This window comes from Hemiscyllium ocellatum, chromosome 14 (genome assembly GCF_020745735.1).
Source record: "Hemiscyllium ocellatum isolate sHemOce1 chromosome 14, sHemOce1.pat.X.cur, whole genome shotgun sequence".
In the NCBI taxonomy this organism is placed as follows: domain Eukaryota; kingdom Metazoa; phylum Chordata; class Chondrichthyes; order Orectolobiformes; family Hemiscylliidae; genus Hemiscyllium; species Hemiscyllium ocellatum.
Window position 1 is genome coordinate 88,156,689 of NC_083414.1, and position 20,697 is coordinate 88,177,385.

Sequence of the window (20,697 nt, forward strand, 5' to 3'; positions counted from 1 at the left end):
ACATGGGAAGAGGGTGGGTGGGGCGTTGGTGTGGCAGCGCTCTCCTTGTGCTGTTTTCTGCTGGATTCCCATTTTCCCCACAGCAAGTCTCGAGGTGCTCAACACCTTCCCAATGCTCCTTCCACACTTCGGACGGTCTTGGCCCAGGACTTAACAGATTTGATTAAGAAATGAAAAAAAAACGATCAATTCTGAAGAAGCCAGCGTTTAGAAATGTGGACGCATTTGTTACAGAGATCGCTACGGATTCTCCTAGCAGGAGGAGTGCAGTAGGAAGAGGAAACATTGTCAGATGATAGCAACAGGGAGAATGACTTGCTGGAGGTGGTGAGAGTGTTACAGAAGGGGCAAAGGCCTGAAAAATGTTACAAAGCCAGTACGATTTGCTGCAGCTAGAGCTGTTTGCAGAAGTAGGGATGGAGATATGTATTCTCATTGATTCATTCGCTGCCTGAGGATGTCACCGGATGGACCAGCACACATTACCCCGCTGCTAATTACTATAGGCAGGTCAGAGTCAGCCATATTGCTGTGGGACTGGAGTCACATGTGAGCCAGACCAGGTGAGAATGCCAGATGCCCCTCCCAAAAGGACAAACGTGAACAAGTTGATTTTTTCCAGATAATCTACAATGTTTATATGGCTGCCTCACTAATGTCCTGTACAGATACACCATGACATCCCAACTCCTAGTCTCAATGCTCTGTCCAATGAAGGGTAACCATCCCAAACGCCTGCTTCACCAGCTTGTCTACCTGTGACACCACTTTCAAAGACCCGTGTACCTGCGTCCCTGGGTCACTGATTGACAACACGACCAAGGGCCCGAACATTAACTGTACAAGTCCAGCCTGGTCTGCTTTACCACAATACAACATCTTGCATTTCTCCACCTGTTCTTCCTAACCTCACTGGCCCAGCAGTACTGTTGATCCCATTGTACTCTTCGATAACCCTCTTCACTGTCCCCTTTATCACCAATTCAGTCTCACTTACAAACTTGCTAACCATGGCTCCTGTATTATCATCCAAACTGTTTATATAAATGATGCACAACAGTGACCCAGCACCGAACCCCATGGCACACCGTTGGTCACAGGCCTGCAGTCTGAGCAGCAACCCTCTGTGAAAACGCTCTGTCTCCTACCGTCAATCCTGTTTTGTATCTAGTTGGTGAGCACTCCCTGGTTGTGGGTGATCTAAATTTACTAACCAGTCTGTCATGCAGAACTTTGTCAAAGGCCTTGCTAAGGTCCATGGAGACATCATGTCCTGCTCTGCTTTGATCTCTCACTTGTCTACCTCTACAGTCAGGTTTGGGACATGATTTCCCGTGCACAAAGCCATGCAGACTGTCATTAATCTGTCCTTGCCTTTCAAATGCATGATGATCATTTCTCTCAGAATCTCCTCCAACAACTTACCACCCCTGCCTTCAGTCTCACTGGTCTGTAATAGCTGTCGATGATACAAATATCTCTGAGAGGGGCCCTGCAATTTCCTCCCTCCCTTCTCACAAGGTGCTGGGTTACTTCTGATCATGTCCCAAGGTTTTATCTAACTTTTTGCATTTTAAGACATCCAGCACCTCCTGTTCTACAATGTGCATTCTTTTCAAGACATCACTATGTATTTTCCCAAGTTCCCGAACTTCCTTGTCTTTCTCCACAGTAAATCCTAATCCAAAATATTTGTTCAGTATCTCACCCACCAACAGTGATTCCACACAGACAGCCTCATTGACCTTTCAGGGGCCCTATTCTCTCCCGAGCTAATTTTTTGCCCTTGTTGAAACTTATCAAAATGCTTCTGAAATGTCAAATATCCCTCTACCGCAACTAGCCTCCCCTACCCTTATCTATTCTGCCATTTATGGTCACATCAAAATATAGAATCCAACAGATTTAAAATATTCCCTTTTATAAAATCATGTGCCTCCCATTGTTTCTAAGCATCCAGTTCTCATTTATTGTCATCTCCTTTATAACACATTCCTGCACATTCCCGACTTACTGTCAGGCTAACACTATTTGATTTCAGACTCTCAGCAGAAAGGGTTGAGGGAGTTCTTCTTGACCAATCTGAAAAAGGTAGCTTACGGATCAGCAGATAATAGAGAAGGCAAATCAAATGCTGGCAGTTATTACAAAGGGAATGTCTCAAAATAGGGAGGTCTTGCTAAACTGATGCAAGGTACAATTCAGACTACACCTAGGTTATAATGAACAGTATGCGTGCCCTAAGGAAAGATATTCTTGTATTAGAGGCAGGCCAGGGAAGGTTCACTCGGCTGATCCTGGAGATGGTGGGATTTTCCAATGATCAGAGGTGGAGTAGGTTGACCTGGAACCCATTGGGGTTTTGAACAATGGGAGAGAAATTGAATGAAACATCCAGGATTCTGAGGGGCTTGGACAGGGTAGATGCTGTTAAGTTAGAAAATAGAACAGTACAGCAGAGTAATAGGCCCTTCGGCCCACCAAGGCTGTGCTGACACGAATGCTATTCTAAACTAATCCCATCTGCCTGCACATGGGCGATATCCCTCTATTCTCTGCCTGTTCATGTTTCTGTCTAAATGCCACTTCATAACTTTGCTCTCGTTGCCACCTCTCCCACCTCCTGAGCAGCTTCCATCCTCTCGGTAAAGAAAACTGGCCTCATTCATCTCACTTAAAACTTCTCACTCTCACCTTAAACCGAGGCGCCTCAGTATTTGATATTTCGACATTGGAAGAAGGATTCCAACTATCCACACTATTCACACCTCTCCTAACGCTATATACCTGTACCAGGTCACCCCTCAGTCTCCGATACTCTCGCAAAACAATCCCTCTGTTACACCCTCCCCAGAGCCTCCACATCCTTCCTGTAGTGTGGTGATGAGAACGACACGTAACATTCCAAACATGGCCGAATGAAGTTTCATTCAGTCACAACGTGACATGCAAACGTCTGTACTCAATACTGTGACCAATGAAGGTAAGCATACCATACTCCTCCTTTACCACCACATCCTCCTGTGTTGTTATTTTGAGGGAGATACGGATTTACATTCAAGATCATCTATTTATCAATGTTTCCAATTAGTCAATTAGTGCACCTCTCTCTTCCATTTGACTTGATAAATGTATCACTTCACACTTGTCCCGATGAAATTCGGTTTGCCATTTCTCTGCACAGCGTCCCAGCTGACCTACACACTGCTGCAACCTTTAACACTCCTCCTCACTATCCACAATTCCCCTAACTATCCCTAATCATTACATGCCTTTCCAAATGTCGTCTGCAAAATACTAATCAAACTGTTGACCTTTTCATCTGAATCACAGATATAAATTACACAGACATTGCAGCACTGATCCTTGTGAAACACCATTGGCCACAGACGTCCAATCAAAAATTGATCACTCCACATGCCTCTGCCTACTACCACCAAGAAAATATTGTATTTAACTTAACAACGAGCATGGATTGTGATTTGATCTTCCAGATCCCCCTTGCTATTTGGAGGCTGTCCATTCAAACTGACTCTATATTTTGATTCCCTGATTAAATTGGCTGTCTCACTAATGCACTGACTGCATCCTTTCTTCACAACAAAACGGGATTTTGTTTGGATTTTTTTGCTGATCCTGCCTAAATCCCTAGAACCCTTCAATAATCACATTGCTGTCATGGTCATTCTGCAGCCACCGCTCCACAATAACAGGTCGATCATATCTGTTCTCTTCAGTTAATGCTGTCATTCCACCTGCCTTGTTGCAAATGCATGGGGCGTGTCACTGAGAGAGGGCCTTGGAGGGATGGGTAGAGGTCACACAGTGGGAGAGATGTTTGGGGGCGCGACAATGTTGCAGGGTTAAACATAGTTACAGTTGCTACAGAATGTTCGCAGGAGAAAGCATTTTATTGTTTGGAGGATGGCATGGTGGGCGGCATGGTGGCACAGTGGTTAGCACTGCTGCCTCACAGCGCCAGGGACCTGGGTTCAATTCCCGACTCAGGCGACTGACTGTGTGGAGTTTGCACGTTCTCCCCGTGTCTGCGTGGGTTTCCTCCGGGTGCTCCGGTTTCCTCCCACAGTCCAAAGACGTGCGGGTCAGGTGAATTGGCCATGCTAAATTGCCCGTAGTGTTAGGTAAGGGGTATATGTAGGGGTATGGGTGGGTTGCGCTTCGGCGGGTCGGTGTGGACTTGTTGGGCCGAAGGGCCTGTTTCCACACTGTAAGTAATCTAAGTAATCTAAGTATGTTAGAGAGATAAAGCGTCTTTGATTAGACTTCAGAGAAAGGGATGTGTGTAGGGCTGTGGATCGTGACATGACGATCAGTGATAGGAAGGCTGGTATGGACTGGAGAATATTACAGGGAAAGGGAGGGTGGTGTGGACTGGAGAATGTTGCAAGCACATGGAAGATGATATAGACTGGAGAATGTTGCAGGGATAGGGAGGAAGTTGTAGACTGGAAACAAGTTAGAAAGAGAGATGATTTCATGCACTGGAAGGTATGTCAGAGAGAGTGAGTGGTGTGCATGCTGCAAGATACTACAGGGATAGGGAATCTTGTAGAGACTGGAGGAGAGAGTCGTAGAGAGGCTTGTGAGAGACCAGATTCACTTATGAGCATAGGATGTGCTACAGTGAGCAGCGTCTTTTGCAGATATAAATGAGTATACAATGGCCACAAAGCAGTCACACCTATATGTATAAAGGAACTGAAGGTATTGAAGAGATTACACAGACTTGGAGTGTTGTACGCAGTGGAATAGATTAAACTGATAGGGTCGGTTTTAGAGACTCAACAATCTTAGGAAATAATGGGGGTTCCAATGGTGAGAGCGGGTTTCAGCAAGGTGGGTGATATAGACCTGAAGGAGCTTTCACAGATAGTGATGGCTTTCGGGTCTGGTGGGGGCTGCAAAGTAATGGGGATTGTAGAGACTGAGGCATTTACACAGATAGAGAGAGTATCAGTGCTCGGCAGAATTCACAAAAACGGGTAAGCAGGACGTGATAGAAATCAGAAGGGTTGTATCAACTTGATGGTGTACAGAGACAGGAAATGTTATGGGGATTGGAGCAGCTCACCATGACAGAGGGACGCATGGAGACTGGAGATGTTGCAGAAAGATTACTATGTTTAATTGTATAGATCGCCACATAAGTCTGTCCTGGTTCTTTCTTTATGTTTCTGAACGGCTTCATTACGTTTCTGGTACTAATCCATAAGCACTTACAATAGCCTGTATGACATGTGCATAATCTCTTGACCACTCAAGAGACAGCGCTGCAAATACCTCACTGGCTCTGCCTAGCAGCTTAGACTGAACTAGCTTCACCCACAAGACCTCAGGCCACTCCATCTGTCTATCCAATTTTTCAAATGAAGTACAGAGGTCCTTGAAAGTCGAGTCACAGGTAGATAGGATAGCAACGAAGGCACTTGGTATGCATTCCTTTATTGGTCAGAGTATTGAGTACAAGAGTGGGAGGTCGTGTTGTGGGGAGATATTTGGGGGAGCGACATTGGTTAGGTCATGTTTGGAAAACCGTGTGCAATTCTGGTCTCCTTCCTATCAGAAGGATGTTGTGAAACTTGACAGGTTCAGAAATGATTTACATGAATGTTGCCAAGGTTGGAGGATTTGAGCTATAGGGAGAGGCTGAACAGGCTGGGGTTGTATTCCCTGGAGCGTCTGAAACTGAGGGGAGACCTTACAGAAGTTTACAAAATTATGAGAGGCAAGGATAGGATAAATTGACAAAGTCTTTTCCCTGGGGTTGGTGAGTCCAGAACTATAGGGCATAGGTTTAGGTTGAGAGGGGAAAGATTTAACGAGAGCTAAGGAGCAAATATTTCACACAGAGGGTGGTACGCGTTTGGAATGAACTGCCAGAGAAAGTGGAGGAGGCTGGTACAATTGCAACAGTTGAAAGGCATCTGGATGGGTATATGAATAGGAGGGGTTTAAAGGGAGATGGGCCAGGTGCTGACTGGTGTGACTGGATTAGCATGGACAAGTTGGACCGAAAGATCTGTTTCCATGCTGTACATCTCTATTATTCTCTGACTCTAATTGCCGAAGTTTCAAATCACTGCAGGCAGATAGTGATCGAGATAGAATTGTAAGGTCTTTTGGGGGTTACATAGTTTGGGAGGATTGCAGGGACTTGATGTTGTATATGGAAGTTGGGTTGTCGGGACTGAAGATGGGAATAGAGACAGAGAAAACTGCAAGGGGATTACTGAGATCTGGAGGTTCGTGGTCTCTGGTGGAAGTTCCACGTAGAGGAATGTTTTGTGGAAATGCGGGACCTTGGAGAGTGAGGCAGATTTGAAGGGGCTGGACGGGTTTACAGATGCATGGAGAAATGTAGTGACTGGAGCATACAGAGTGGTAAGGGCTGTAGGAGATGCAATAATTTAGAGGGACTGTAGAAGCTGGAGAGGTTCTCACAGACTAGGAGGATTGTAGGAGTGTGAGGAATGTACACAGGTAGGAGGTTGGAGCATTCTCAGTAATTAGTGGTTTGGAGCACTGTCCAGACTGGTGGAGGTTTCAGAATGAGGGAGGGATAGAGCAAAAGGAAGCAGTTGCAGAAAATCGGGGAACAGAAACATGTCACTTCGGTGCTGTGTCACTGAGGGTCATCAGGAGGAGAGTTGTCCTCATTAAAATGTACAGCTCCTCAGGGGAATGGACAGGGTGGATACTGAAAGGATGGTTCCTTCCCCTTATGGGAGAGAGACAAACAAGCAGACTCTGTTTGACAAAAGGTGGAGAAAGGGAACGTTGTCTTTTTCTTCCAATGGCCCAAAACTACTTCAGGTTTGTTCCCACACAGCTCAAAGGAAAGCAATGCGATAACATTGGTCATTGAGGATTGCAGGAGATACAAGACCAAGGCCAGGTTGGAAGGGCTGGAGGGAATGAGAGAGAAGGGAGATGTTCAACAGCTGGAAGGGTTTCCAGGGAGTGGACACTGTCAGGACTGGAGAACATGACACTCTCACTCATGAGAGGGAGAACGATATGGCACAAGGTCAAAGACAGCAGGAGGAACCCAAGCTCCAAACTTGTCATTTACTCAGTGAGCTGCTCTCACCCAGTCTGGTGCTAAGCCTCACAGCTGAAAATGTGTTGCTGAAAATCGCAGCAGGTCAGGCAGCATCCAGGGAACAGGAGATTCGACGTTTCGGGCATAAGCCCTTCTTCAGTAATGCCCAAAACGTTGAATCTCTTGTTCCCTGGATGCTGACTGACCTGCTGCACATTTTCAGCAACATATTTTCAGTTCTGATCTCCAACATCTGCAGACCTCACTTTCTCCGCTGAGCCTCACATACAAATAGAGTCTAGGTTAGAATGGTTGCTGGAAAAGCATAGCAGGTCAGGAAGCATCCGAGGAGCAGGAACATCGACATCTGGCACAACGTTGATTTTTCCGCTCCTCGGATGCTGCCTGACCTGCTGTGCTTTTCCAGCATCACTCTAATCAAGACTCTGATCTGCAGCATCTGCAATTCTCACTTTTGCCACATACAAACAGCATGAGGTTTCCCAGTTCCTGGTGCTCAGGGCCCAGTGCACTCACCCCTGAACCAGTCGGTGAGGTATTTACACAGTTACACATTGTCCAGAAACACTGTGTCCGAGCTGACATCAACTGGTAAACTGACACTCTACCAAGCACAGACTATCCGCACTCAGATTCCCTGGTCATACAATCCTCTGAGTGATAGTCTGTAGAGAACAACAGAATCCACGAATTCCCGTTGCATGGGTCAGGGTCAATGATACAAGTTTCATTCTTTCAAAAATGGCAACTCCTCAATCCCTGCATCTCACAAAACTGCCATTTAAAAATATTAAAATAAAGAACATTCTGAACGAAGGCTTTGATGAGGTGAGCTGTGGTCAATCCTGTAGATCTGGAGGTTACCGGATATATTGAGAGTGCTTCCTACCAGAGCACCACCAGGTCAATCTCAGGCACACAGAGAGAATGGGCAAATAGATTCACATCTGAACTCACACCTCCCAGCCTGGGAACCTGAACCTGTACACAGCCATTCTGGTAAAGATCTCTACAAACAGGACATCAGAGCCAGAAGACTGGAGGTTGGATATCGTGTTGCTACTATTTAAGGAAGGCAGTAAAGAAAAGCCAGGTAACGATAGACTGGTTAGCCTGACATCGGTGGGCATGTTGTTGGAGGGAATCGTGAGGGACAGGATGTACATGCATGAGTCAGGGTCAAGGACATGCAAGGACTGATTAGGGATAGTCAACATTGCTGTGAGAGTGGGAAATCATGTCTCACAAACTTGATTGAGTTTTTTGAAGAAGTAACATAGAAGATTGATGAGGGCAGAGCAGTGGATGTGATCTATATGGACTTCAGTCAGGCGTTCAACAAAGTTTCCCATTGGAGACTGGTTAGCAAGGTTAGATCTCACGGAATACAGGGAGAACTAGCCAATTAGTACAGAACTGCCTCAAAGATAGAAGACAAAAAGTGGTGGGGGAGGGTTGGTTTTCAAACTGGAGGCCTGTGACCAGTGGAGTGCCACAAGGATCGGTGCTGGGTCCAATATTATGCATTATTTACATAAATGATTTGGTTGTGAGCATAAGAGGTATAGTTAGTAAGTTTGCAGATGACAACAAAATTGGAGGTGTAGTGGCCAGCGGAAGAGGTTACTTCCAATTACAATGGAATCTTGATCAGATGTGCCAATGGGCCGAGAAGTGGCAGATGGAGATTAATTCAGATAAATGCGAGGTGCTGCATTTTGCGAAAGCAAATCTTTGCTGGACTTATACACTTAATGGTAAGGTCTGACAGAGTGTTGCTGAACATTGAGATATTGGAGTGCAGTTCATTGCTCCTTGAAAGCAGAGTCGCAGGTAGGTAGGATAGTGAAGGAGGCATTTGGTATGGCTTCTTTTATTGGTCAGAGCATTGAGTATAAGAGTTGGGAGGTCATGTTGTTGCTGGACAGAACATTGGTTAGGTTACTTTAGGAATATTGTGTGTAATTCTGGTCACCTTCCTATCGGAAGGATGTTGTGAAACTTGAAAGAGTTCAAAAAGAATTTACAAACATGTTGCCAGGATTGGAGGGTTTGAGCTATAGAGAGAGGTTGAATAGACTGGGGCTGTTTTCCCTGGAGCATGGAAGGCTGAGGGTTGACCTCACAGAGGTTTATAAAATCATGAGGGGCATGGAGAGGAGAAAGAGACAAAGTCTTTACCCTCGGGTGTTGGAGTCCAGAACTAGAGGGCATAGGTTTATGGTAAGAGGGGAAGATATAAGAGACTTAAGAGGCAATTTTCTTTTCATGCAGAGGGTGGTACATGTATGGAATGAGCTGCCAGAGGAAGTGGTGGAGGCTGACACAAAGACATCTGGATGGGTATATGAATAGGAAGGGTTTGCAAGAATATGGGCCAGCTGCTGGGAGGTGGGACTAGATTGGATTGGGATATCTGGTCGGCATGGACAGGTTAGACCGAAAGGTCTTTTTCCATGCTGTACATCTCTTTGACTCTAGGATCGGCTGAATGGTCCAATCAAAAATGATCTGTGGTTCAAATCATAACATTCTTCATGTCCCACAACACATTCTTGGTCCCATCCTGCAGGTTCTATGAATCCCTGTCCCTCTAACCTCCTGCATGATCCAGGTCCCTTCCTACATTAGTACCATCCTCCAGGTTCCTCAGCCCTTCCTACCTCTGTAACATGGCCCAGTCTCTACAAATCTTCCCTTCTCTGCAATGTTCCCCATAAGGGCAGTGGAGGCTGGTGGCATTTACAAGAGTTAAGGAGGGATATCGGGACTGGAGAATTTTGCAGGCATTATGAATATAGGGACTTGAGGAAGTTTCACAGTTTATGAGTGTTGTTAGGACTGTGAGAATTTACAAAGATTGGGATGGTTTCAGATTGGAAGATTCTGCAGAAAAACTTTACATGTTTTAAGGCAGGATTCTTAGCAGTGTACACAATCAGAGGGATCCCGTGTCCCTGAAGTTACCACCCAGTTTGAGAGGGTGTTAAAAAGGCATATGGTGTGTTGGCTTTCATTAGCAGATATGGCTAAGACCCTAAACAAATTTTTCACTCCAGAACTTACTGTGGACAAAGACTGGGGAACTCAGGGAACAAGAATAATACGTTAGACCACATTTGGAGTACTCTGCAATTCCAGTCTCCCTGCTATAGGAAGGAGTTTGTGAAGCCTGAAAGGGCTCAGAAAAGATTTACAAGATGTTGCCAGGGTTGTTGCTGAATAAGCTGGGGCTATTTTGCCTGGAGCATCAGAGACCTTAAAGAGGTCTATATAAACATGAGGGGCATGAATTGGGTAAACATTCAAGGTCTTTCCCTAGGGATTGGGAAGTCCAAATCGAGAGGGCATAGGTTTAAAGTCAGAGGGGAAAGGTTTAAAAAGGGACCGAAGGGACAGCCTTTTCATGCACATGGTGATGTGTGTATGGAATGAGCTGAGAGAGAAAGTAACGGAGACTGATACAATTACAATTTAAAAGGTATCTGGATGGGTATATGAGTAAGGGTTCAGAGGTACATGGGCCAAATGCTGGTAAGTAGGAAAAATGTATTTAAATCTTCTGGTCAGCATGGATGAGTTGGACCAAAGGGTCTGTTTCCATGCTGTAATCTCTATGACTTGAAAAGAGGGCATGTTATAGAAGAGGTGGTGCTTGTGGTTTTAAAGTGCATCACAGGACATTGTGGGATGCTAGGGAAGAAATTGAGGAGCTACTAGCAAGGGTATTTGTACCATTGACAGTCATGTGTGATGGGCTGGAAGGCTGGAGGGTGACATAGTGGGCAGTAAAAGAGGTTTTCTAATGTTACAAAGGGATCTTGATGAAATGGGTGAATGGACTGAAAAACTGCAGATGGAATTCAATCTGAATAAATGTGAGGTAATGCATTTGGTAAAACAAACAAGGGTAGAGCTTATACAATTACTTTTCGGGCCTCGGTTAGTGTTTTAAAGCAGAGGACCTCCGGGTTCAGGTACATAATTCTTGAAGTTTGCATCACAGGATGGATAAGACAGTGCTTGGCATGCCTGACTATTGCTCAGTCCATTGAGTGGAGGATTTGGGACGTGATTATGATATTGTACGGACATTGGTGAGGACTCTTCTGCAATACTCTGTCCAGTTCTGGTCGCCCAGTTATAGGGAAGATATTCTTAACCTGAAGGGTGTTCAGAAGAGATTTTTCAGGACATTGCTGGGTATGGAAGGCTTGAGTTCTGAAAAGTGGCTGGATACGCTGAGTATTTTTTCACTGGAGCCTGGAGGTTGAGAGGTGACCTTATGGAGGTTTAAGAAAAAAAGTTGGAATATTGAGAGAGTTAATGGTAGTTACCTTTTCCTTAGGATGAGGGAGTCTCAGGGGGAGGGGCCACATTTTTCAGGTAAGAAGAGAGAGATGTTAAAAAAAAATAAGGGGCAAATTGTTACAGAGGGTGGTTTTGGTATAGAATGAACTTCCTGAGGTAAAGGACGGTGCAATTATAACGTTTGAAAGACATTTAGTTAAGTACATGGATAGGAAAGGGTTGGAGGGATGTGGGCCAGCAACAGGCAGCTGGGACGAGTTTAGTTTGAGATTATGGTTGGTATCAATTGAAGGGTCAGTTTCCATGCTGTCCAGCTCTGACAACAATATCGTTTTGTTCCATTATTTAAGAAAGACTGCGATGGAAACCCAGGGAACTAAAGATCAAGTCGCCCAATGTCAGTATTAGGTAAGATGTGGAAGTGATTGTGCCAGACAGGAGCTGTGTGTGTTTGGAAAGGCAAGGATTGATGAAAGATAGTCAGCACGGCTTTGTGCGTACAAAGTCAGGTCTCACTAACTTGATTGCTTTTGTTGAAGTGGTGACCGTACAGCAGGACCTTTGACAGGATTTAGCATGATATACAAGTTCGTAAGATTAGATCACGTGATCAGGGACAGCTAGTCAACTGGATACAAAATTGGCTTGACAGTAGGAGACAGAAGGTGGTGGGAGAGGGTTGTCATTCAGACTGGAGGCCTGTGACCAGCAGTGTGCTACAAGGATTGGGCCTGGGTCTACTGATGTGCATCATCTACATAAACGATTTGGCTGAAAATACAGAAGTCATTGTTAGTAATTTTGTGGATGATCAAGCTAATGGCGTAGTGGGCAGTGAATACGGTTATCAAAGGGGATATCGACCAACTGGGTCAGTGGAACAAGGCATGAAATATGGACTTTAATTCAGGTATTGAGTTTTGGACTGACACAGTTAATGGTACAGCCCTGGGTAGTGTTGTCGAACAGAGACAGACCAAGGGGTGCAGTTACATTGTTCCTGGGAAGTGGCATCATAGGTGGACAGGGTGGGGAAAGCAGCATTTGGTACACTTACCATCATTGGCCAGCGCTTTGATACATGAGTTAGAGATATTTGTAACATTGTCTTCAATATTTCCCTTGGACACAGGAGGCTTATAAGGGGTGATCTTATAAAGGTTTATTAAACCATGCAGGGAGTAAGAATGGTGAATAGCCAATGGTAAATGAGTCTAAAACTAGAGGGTATAAACGTGACGTGAGAGAGCAAAGATTTAAAGAATGAGCTGAGGAGCAACATTATCCACAGAGGATGGTGCATTGACGGAATGCACTGCCAGGGCCACATGGACGAAACAAGAACAATTGCAACATGGAAAGAAAATTGAGGCAGGTACATGGAGAGGGGAAGGTCTGAAGGGACATGGGCCAAACACAGGCAAATGTGACTCGTTCAGTTTTGGAAAAATGGTCAGCATTGATGACTTGGACTGAAGGTTCTGTTTTCATGCAGCATGGCCCTGTACACAGTTAAAGAGGAGGAGAATACTGAGATAAGGCATGTTGTAGACACTGAAGCAAGCTATAGCCTTAGGGAGATCGTCTGGAATGTGGTACGTTTAAAATATGTGGAGGGCCTATATGGAAAGAAGGAGGTTACAGAGATAGGAACTGTTATAGGAGTTAAAAATTATTGAAGACACTGATCCACAAGACATACCATAGATACAGTGTTGGAGAGAACACAGAACAGAAAGATCCCAGGCAGCATTCCCACCCTCTCATGGGAGGCCTGCTTTCCCCTCTGTTGTACCGATGCTCACTAAGACAACACAGGCCTGGATTGATAACTGTGAACTCTCTATGCTGTCTCAGTGCAATGTAAGTTAAAGTAGGCGTGGTGATTGAGCTAGAGGTGTGTCTGTACTGTGTTCCCCCTCCAGCACTGTATCTGTGTCACGTCCTGTTAGCTGATGTTTGGAGCCTTCTCATTGCTCCCTGCTCTGTGCACTGTGAGTGATCTTACCTCACTGCAGGATTTATTGAAGGCTCCAGATCCCCCTGCCCTTTGTCTCTCTGGCTGACCAACCATCTTCAATGTGGTGACGGACCAGACACCCAGCAGTTGGGAAGTCTATCGAGTCAGGAACTTCCTGAGTACCTACAGAAGACAGAAAAATAGGCAGAATGGAAAGTTACACTGATGTAGTGAAGGTTACATGTGTAAAATGGCACTGAGTCCTCCAGAGATCTGGAAAATCCCAGTCTCCATCCCTGGCCTGTGCTGTCTGGAGTGGAGAATTCTGTTTGCTCAGGATCTGGAGTAGCTGCAAGAGTGAGAGACGCTGACAGAGGCAGCAATTAGACCCACACAGTAAGGGATAGCACATGGAGAGATACTGAGTGATAGCACCAGAGTGCAGGAAGGTGTCAGGATCAAACAATTGTGACAAGAGGATAGGTTTAGCTTCATGATGCACTGCTATAACTGGTCAGGAATGAGCAACCTGTGAGCAGGCGAAGTGATGGCCTAGTGGTGTTATTGCTAGGGCATGTATCCAAAACCTCAGCTAATGTTAAGGGGAGACAGATTTGAATCCCACCGTCTGAAATGGGGGAATTTGAAATCAATAAAATCAAATATTATAATTAACAATCCATAAAAATGTATGAAACCATTGCTGACTGCAACAAACCCACACATTTGTCCTATCGAGAAGGACATCTGCCCATCCTCACCTGGTCTGCACGACATACCCACAGCAAAGTATTTTCCAAATCCAAATAGAAATTGGAACAGCATGGGGATGTGGCTGAAGACAAGCAGAAAGGAACAGGGTGGGATTAGGTTTAATTGGAACTCTACATCAGCGAATTGGTTTGTGATAGGAAATTGTGGGAAAGAGTACAGAATTTTTCTTTTCTGCATAGACAAAGTCTCTTCAATAAGGTAGCTGGATTTGTGACACAGAGATGAAAGTGATGTAGACACCAGAGAGATGTGGTTACAGGGTGAACAAAAGGTGGGTAACGCTATCAATAATGGATAACAAAGGCACTAGATAGAAAGCTGGGGGCGGGGGGTGGTCCTTAAAAATATGAACGGGCAAACAATGGTCACAAATTATCCTTAGCAGATAATGTTAAGGGTAAGGCACAAGATATTTAATAAGTACAGTTAGAGTAAGAGGATCCCCAACTAAGCAGTGGGGCCTGTTAGAAACCAAAGGGACAATCAGTGCATGGAGCCAAAGGAAGTAGGTGAGGTCTTCAATGAATACTTCCCAGCTGTATTCACACAGGAGAGACATTGTCGCCGGGGATTTCAGTTGGGATGGTAAGGTTCTGGAACATATTAAGATCAATGAGAAGGAGGCATTAAATGTATTCACAGGCAAAAAGGTGGAGAAATTCCCAGTAACAATAAAGTATATCCCAGGCTGTAATGGCAGGGAAGGGAGCAGATTGCTGGCCACATGTGAAGTGCCGAATGACTGGAGGATCGCTAATGTGGTTCCTTTGTTCAAGAGTAGCAGTGATAGGCCAGGTAACTACAGAGCAGGTAGTCCAACAGCAGGGGTAAGGGAAATTATTGGAAACAATTCTGAGGGACACAATGAATCAACATTCCAAAGGACAGGAATCCATTAGGGATTGTCTGTATGGATTTGGTAGAGGATTGTCCTTTGACATAGATGAGGGCAGTGCAGATGATGTGGTTTACATGGAGTTTATTAAGGTCTTTGACAAGGTCCCACATGGAAGGCTGGTCCAAAAGGGAAGAGCCCATGGGATCCAAGGCAAGTTGGAAAATTGGATCCACAATTAGTGGAGGGTGTCTTTCACGATTGGAAGCCTTTGCCCAGTGGGAATACCACAGGGATCTGTACAGGAACCATTGCTGGTTATTATGTACATTAATATCTCGCATGTGAAAAGAGAAGGAATCATTAGTAGGTTTGCAGATGACATGAAAGGTAAGGGTGCTGTCCACAGTGAGGGGGATGGTCTCAGGCTGTAGTCTGATATCGATCAGATGATAAACTAAGCAGAATATTGGCAGATAGAATTTACTTCTGATCACTGTTGGAAGTTTAATAAGTGAACGATATCCATCATGAATTGTAGGGCCTCCTGGAATATTGAGGAACACATGGACCTTAGTGGACAAGACCCTGGATGTCTGAATGTCTGAAGGTGTCAGCACAAGCCGACAGGGTGGGGAAGACACCTGAACTGGGAGCAGGAGGGGGGACCCATATCCTGGTGGGGAGAGTTGCTGAAGCTGCTCGAGAGGATTTAAACTCATCTGGCAGGGATGTGGGACCCATAACAGTTGTAAGGCCAGAAAGAAATTTGAGGTTGGTACAGATGTTCAAGAGAGCAATATAAATAGACAAGGCAGGCAAGAACATAGCAGACAATGAGGGAAAATTGATGGATTAAACTGCATTTATTTCAATGCAAAGGGCCAGACAGATAAGGCAGCTGAACCAAGAGCATGGATGGGAACATGGCACTGGCATGTTGTAGATATTACAGAAACACAGCTAAGGGAGCAACAGGACAAGCGGCTCAATGTTCCAGACGACAGAGTCTACAGGAAGGATAGAACAGGAGGCAAAACAGGAGGAGAGTTGGTGGTTTTGATTGGGGGAAAAATCCCAGCAGTACCTAGAGGGAGTATTCATGCAGGATCGCCCAGTTAAGTGATATTGGTGGAACTAAGAAATAGAAATTGGTCATCAGTTTACTACGGTCATACTACAGCAATAGGCAATGGGAGATGGAGGAGCAAATATGTCAGGAGATCTCAGATATCTGTTAGAATAATAGGGTTGTAATGATAGGGGATCTTAACCTTTCCAAACCTGGACTGGGATTGGTACTGAATTAAGCATTTGGATGGAAGGAATTTGTGGAGTCCGTTCTGAAAACTCCCGTCATTATGTAAATGGCCCAACTGGAGAATGGGGCTAAAGCTGACCTCCCCTTGGGAAACAAGGTCGGGAACGGGACTGAGGTGTTAGTGGGGGAGCCCTTTGGAAAGTCACCACAATTGTATTAGTTGAAAATAGCAATGGAAAAGGACAGATCTGGTCCACAAGCTCAAGTTATACAATGGAGCAAGATAGTATTAGACAGGAATTTTTAAAGTAGATATGGGGAGGCCACTTGCAGGTAAAATGAAGTCTCGCAAGTCGGAATATCTTAAAACCGAGATAAAAGGAGCGTTCAGCGCCACCATGTTCCTGTTAGTGTGCAGCTCAATGCTGATAGAGTTAGAAAACACTGGCTGAGTTTCAAGGCTCTGTTCAGGAAAAAGGGGGCACTTGTCAGATATAACTGGCTGACTCAAGGGAATCTCTTCAGGAGCATCAGGGCTGTAGAAATCCACTTAGCAGTGAAATCAGGAATGCAAAAAGGCGACATAAGATAACTTTTTCTGCCAAAGCTAAGGAGAATTGAAAGAGATTCTACAAGTGTATTAAGAGCAAAAGAAGAGCAAGGGACAAAACCGGTATCCTCAATGATCAATGAAGCCAACGATGTGTGAAACTACAAGATCCAAAACAAACATTTCACTTTGGAACTAACTGTGAATAAATACTGGGGAGCTCAGGGAATTCAACAGTGTTTTGACCAACTACTATTGGAATACTGTGTGACATTCTGGTCTCAATGCCATCGGAAGGATGTTGTGGAACACGGAAGGGTTCAGAAGAAATGACCAAGGATGTTGTCACAGTTGGTAGGTTTGCGCTTCAGGGAAATGCTGAATAAGCTGGGGCTGAATTCACTTTAAAATCATGATGAGCATTGATAGGGTCAATAGACAAGGTCTTTTCCCCAGGCTGAGCGTTTCCCAACCGACAGGACATAGCTTTACAGTGTGAGAGGAACTTTTTAAAGGACAATTGGTTCCTGCAGAGTGTATGGAATAAGCTGTCAGAGGAAATAGTGGAGGATGATAGAAATACATTTAAAAGGCATGTGGGTGGGTGTATGAATAGGAAGGGTTTAGAGGGATATTGGCAAAATTCTGACAAATGTGACTAGATACGTCATGCAGGAGTTGGTCCGAAGGATCTGTTTCCGTGCTATACATCTCTATGACCCAATGTCTTGAAATGAGTCCACATTATCGAAGAGGAGGTGCTGGAGATTTTAAAACACAAAGGTAAATAAATCCCCAGGACCTGATCAAATGTAGCTCAGGACATTGTGGGAAGCTGGTGAAGACATTGTAGGGCCCCTAGCAGAGATATTTGTACCATAGAGAGCTATGTGTAACAGGCTGTTAGACTGGAGGGTGGCATTGTGGACAGTGAAGAAGGTTTTCTGAGATTACAAAGGGATGCTGATGAAATGCGTGAACAGCTGAAAAACTGTAGATGGAGTTCAATCTGAATAAATGTGAGGGAATGCATTTGGTACAACAAACACGAGCAGGACTTATACAATTAATGGTAGGACCTTCGGTAGTGTGTTGTAGAACTCAGGGTTCAGGTACATAATCCTTTTAAGTTTGCAACATGGAGAGACAGGATGGTTAATAAAAAAACTTGCTTACCACACTTGCTTTCACTGCTCAATCCTTTGGTCCTCTTCTGGAATACTGTGTCCAGTTCGGGTCGCCCAGTTATAGGAAGGATGTTATTAAGCTGCAGAGGATTCAGATGAGATTTACTGGGATGTGGCTGGTTATGGAGAGTTACAGTTATAAAGAAAGGCTGGATAGGTTGGTATTTTTTCATTGAAACCTGAATGTTGACAGATGACCTCACAGAAATTTATAAAATAATGAGGGGGATAGATAGAGTTAATGGGAGTTGTCTTTTCCCATGGACAGGGGAGTTTCAAGACAAGGCACTACATTCTTAAGTTTAGAGGAGAGACATTTTTTAAAAAATGTACATGGGGACACATTGTTACACAGAGTGTGGGATGCGTATGGAATGAACTTTCCAAGGAAGGCATGAATGTGCGGACAATTACAATGTTTCAACATATTTGGATTAGTACAGGAATACGAAAGGTTTGAAGGGATATTATCCAGGAACAGGCAGGTGGGATGAGATCAGTTTTAGAGTATTGTTAGTGTTAACCGAACAGTGCGGTATGACTCTCTGACTAGGATTATAATGTTGTGTCATTAATTAAGAAAGGCTGCCAGAGAAAGCCAGGGAACTACAGACTGATGAGCCAGACATCAGGGTGGGTCAGTTGTTGGAGGTCATTTTGCGAGGTAGGACTTGCATGCATTTGGAAAGATATGGACTTATTACGGACAGCCAGCATGGATTTGTGCGTGGGAAACATGTCTCACAAACTTGACTGGAGTTTATTCAAGATGTGACTAAGAAGATAGATGAAGGCAGAGCAACAGATGTTGTTTCTGTCTTCAGTAAACCCTTGGTTAGGGTGTAGCATGATACATTGGTTAGTAAGGGTAGATCACAAGGGGTCAGGGAGAGCTAGCCAGCAATGGGATATACAATGGGATGACAGTGGGAGACAGAGGGTGGTGGTAGAGGGTTGTTGTTTAGACTGGAGGCCTCTGACCAGCAGTGTGCTGTGAGGATTGGTGCTGGGACCACTGTTGTTCATCATTTACATCAACATTTTGAGCTAAAATATAAGAGTCCCTGTTATAATGTTTGTGGATACAAAGATAAGTGCAAGACTGGGCAGGGAATATAGTTCTCGAAGGGGATGGTAATCAACTGGCCAATGGGTCAAGGAATGAAAGATGGAGTTTAATTCAGGTGTTGAATTTAGTTCAGTCAAACCAGGAGGACTAATGCAGTTAATGGTAGGGACTTGGACAGTGTTATCGAACAGAGAGAGACCAAGGGGTGAAATTACATTGTTCCTTGGAAGTGGCATCACAGGTGGACAGGGTGGGAAAAGCAGCATTTGGCACACTTGTCTTCATTGGTCAGAGCATTGAACACGAGTTGGAGATATTGGTAACATTGTCGTCATTATTTATCCTGAGCAGAGGCGGCCACGGGGTGACCTTATAAAGGTTTATGAAAAAATGTAGGGCCTAAGTAAAGTGAATTTCCAAGGGTAGGTGAGTCCAAAGCTAGAGGCATAAACGTGAGGTGAGAGAGCAAGGATTTAAAGAGGGAGCTGAGGGGCAACATTTTCCATGAAGGATAGTGCATAGACAGAATGGATTTCCAGAGGAAATGGTGAAAACAAGTACAATTACAACATGGAAAAGGCACTTGGGCAGGTACATGGAGAGGGGAAGGTTTGAAAGGATTTGGAGAGAAAGTGAGGTCTGCAGATGCTGGAGATCAGAGCTGAAAATGTGTTGCTGGAAAAGCGCAGCAGGTCAGGCAGCATCCAAGGAACAGGAAATTCGACATTTTGAGCATAAGCCCTTCATTCCTGATGAAGGGCTTATGCCCGAACCATTGAATTTCCTGTTCCTTGGATGCTGCCTGACTTGAAGGGATTTGAGCCAAACACAGGCAAACGCGACTCATTCCATTTCGGAAACCTCGGCCGAAAGGTCATGCCGTACAGAAACAGACCCTATGTTTCTAGTTATTGGAGGAGGAGACTACCGATACAAGGCATGTTGTAGAGACTGAAGCAAGTTACAGCGATATGGATGGTCATCTGGACTGGAGGTTTCAAATATGTGAAGTAATTGGTGAGAGGGAAGGAGATGACAGAGATAGGAACTGTTATTGGTGTTAGAATGATTGAAGACACTGGTCCACAAGACAAGCCATCGATACAGTGTTGGAGAGGGAATAGGGAACAGAAAGACCCAGGAAGCATTACTACCCTCTCATGGGAGGCCTGCTTTCCCCTCTGTTGTCCTGATGTTCACCAAGACAGCACAGGCCTGGATTGAAAAACTGGGAACTCCCGATGCTGTCCTAATACAACAAAACTTAAAGTAAAGGTGGTACCTGAGCCTGGGGTGTGTCAGTACTGTGCTCCTTTCCAGCATTATATCTATCTCATGTCCTGTTAGCTGATGTATCGAGCCCTCTCATTGCTCTCTGCTCTGTGCGCTGAGTGACCTTATCTGGCGGCAGAATTTATTCAAGGCTCCCGACCTCCCTGACCTTTGTTTCTCTGGCTGACCAACCATCTTCCCAACTAGCAGTTGTCAAGTCTATTGAGTCAGGAACTCCCTGGGCTCCTGTAGAAGACACAGAAATAGGCAGAATGGGAAATTAGACTGATGCTGTGAGGGTTACACATGTAGAATGGCACTGAGCCCACAGAGATCTGGAAAAACCCAGTCTCCAATCCTGGCCTGTGCTGCCTCATCTCTCTAGAGTGGAGAA

The 20,697-nt window shown here is 44.8% G+C and overlaps 1 long non-coding RNA gene across 1 annotated transcript; it reads right to left on the minus strand.

The window, feature by feature from the left end:
* Window positions 1-13,458: 13,458 nt before the first annotated feature.
* On the minus strand, window positions 13,459-20,395 carry LOC132822191 (uncharacterized). The gene is made up of 3 exons (XR_009645419.1): window positions 20,314-20,395; window positions 17,952-18,042; window positions 13,459-13,538 (listed from the first exon to the last, which is right to left on the minus strand). It is a non-coding gene; the product is annotated as an uncharacterized LOC132822191 (long non-coding RNA).
* Between the last annotated feature and the right edge of the window lie 302 nt (window positions 20,396-20,697).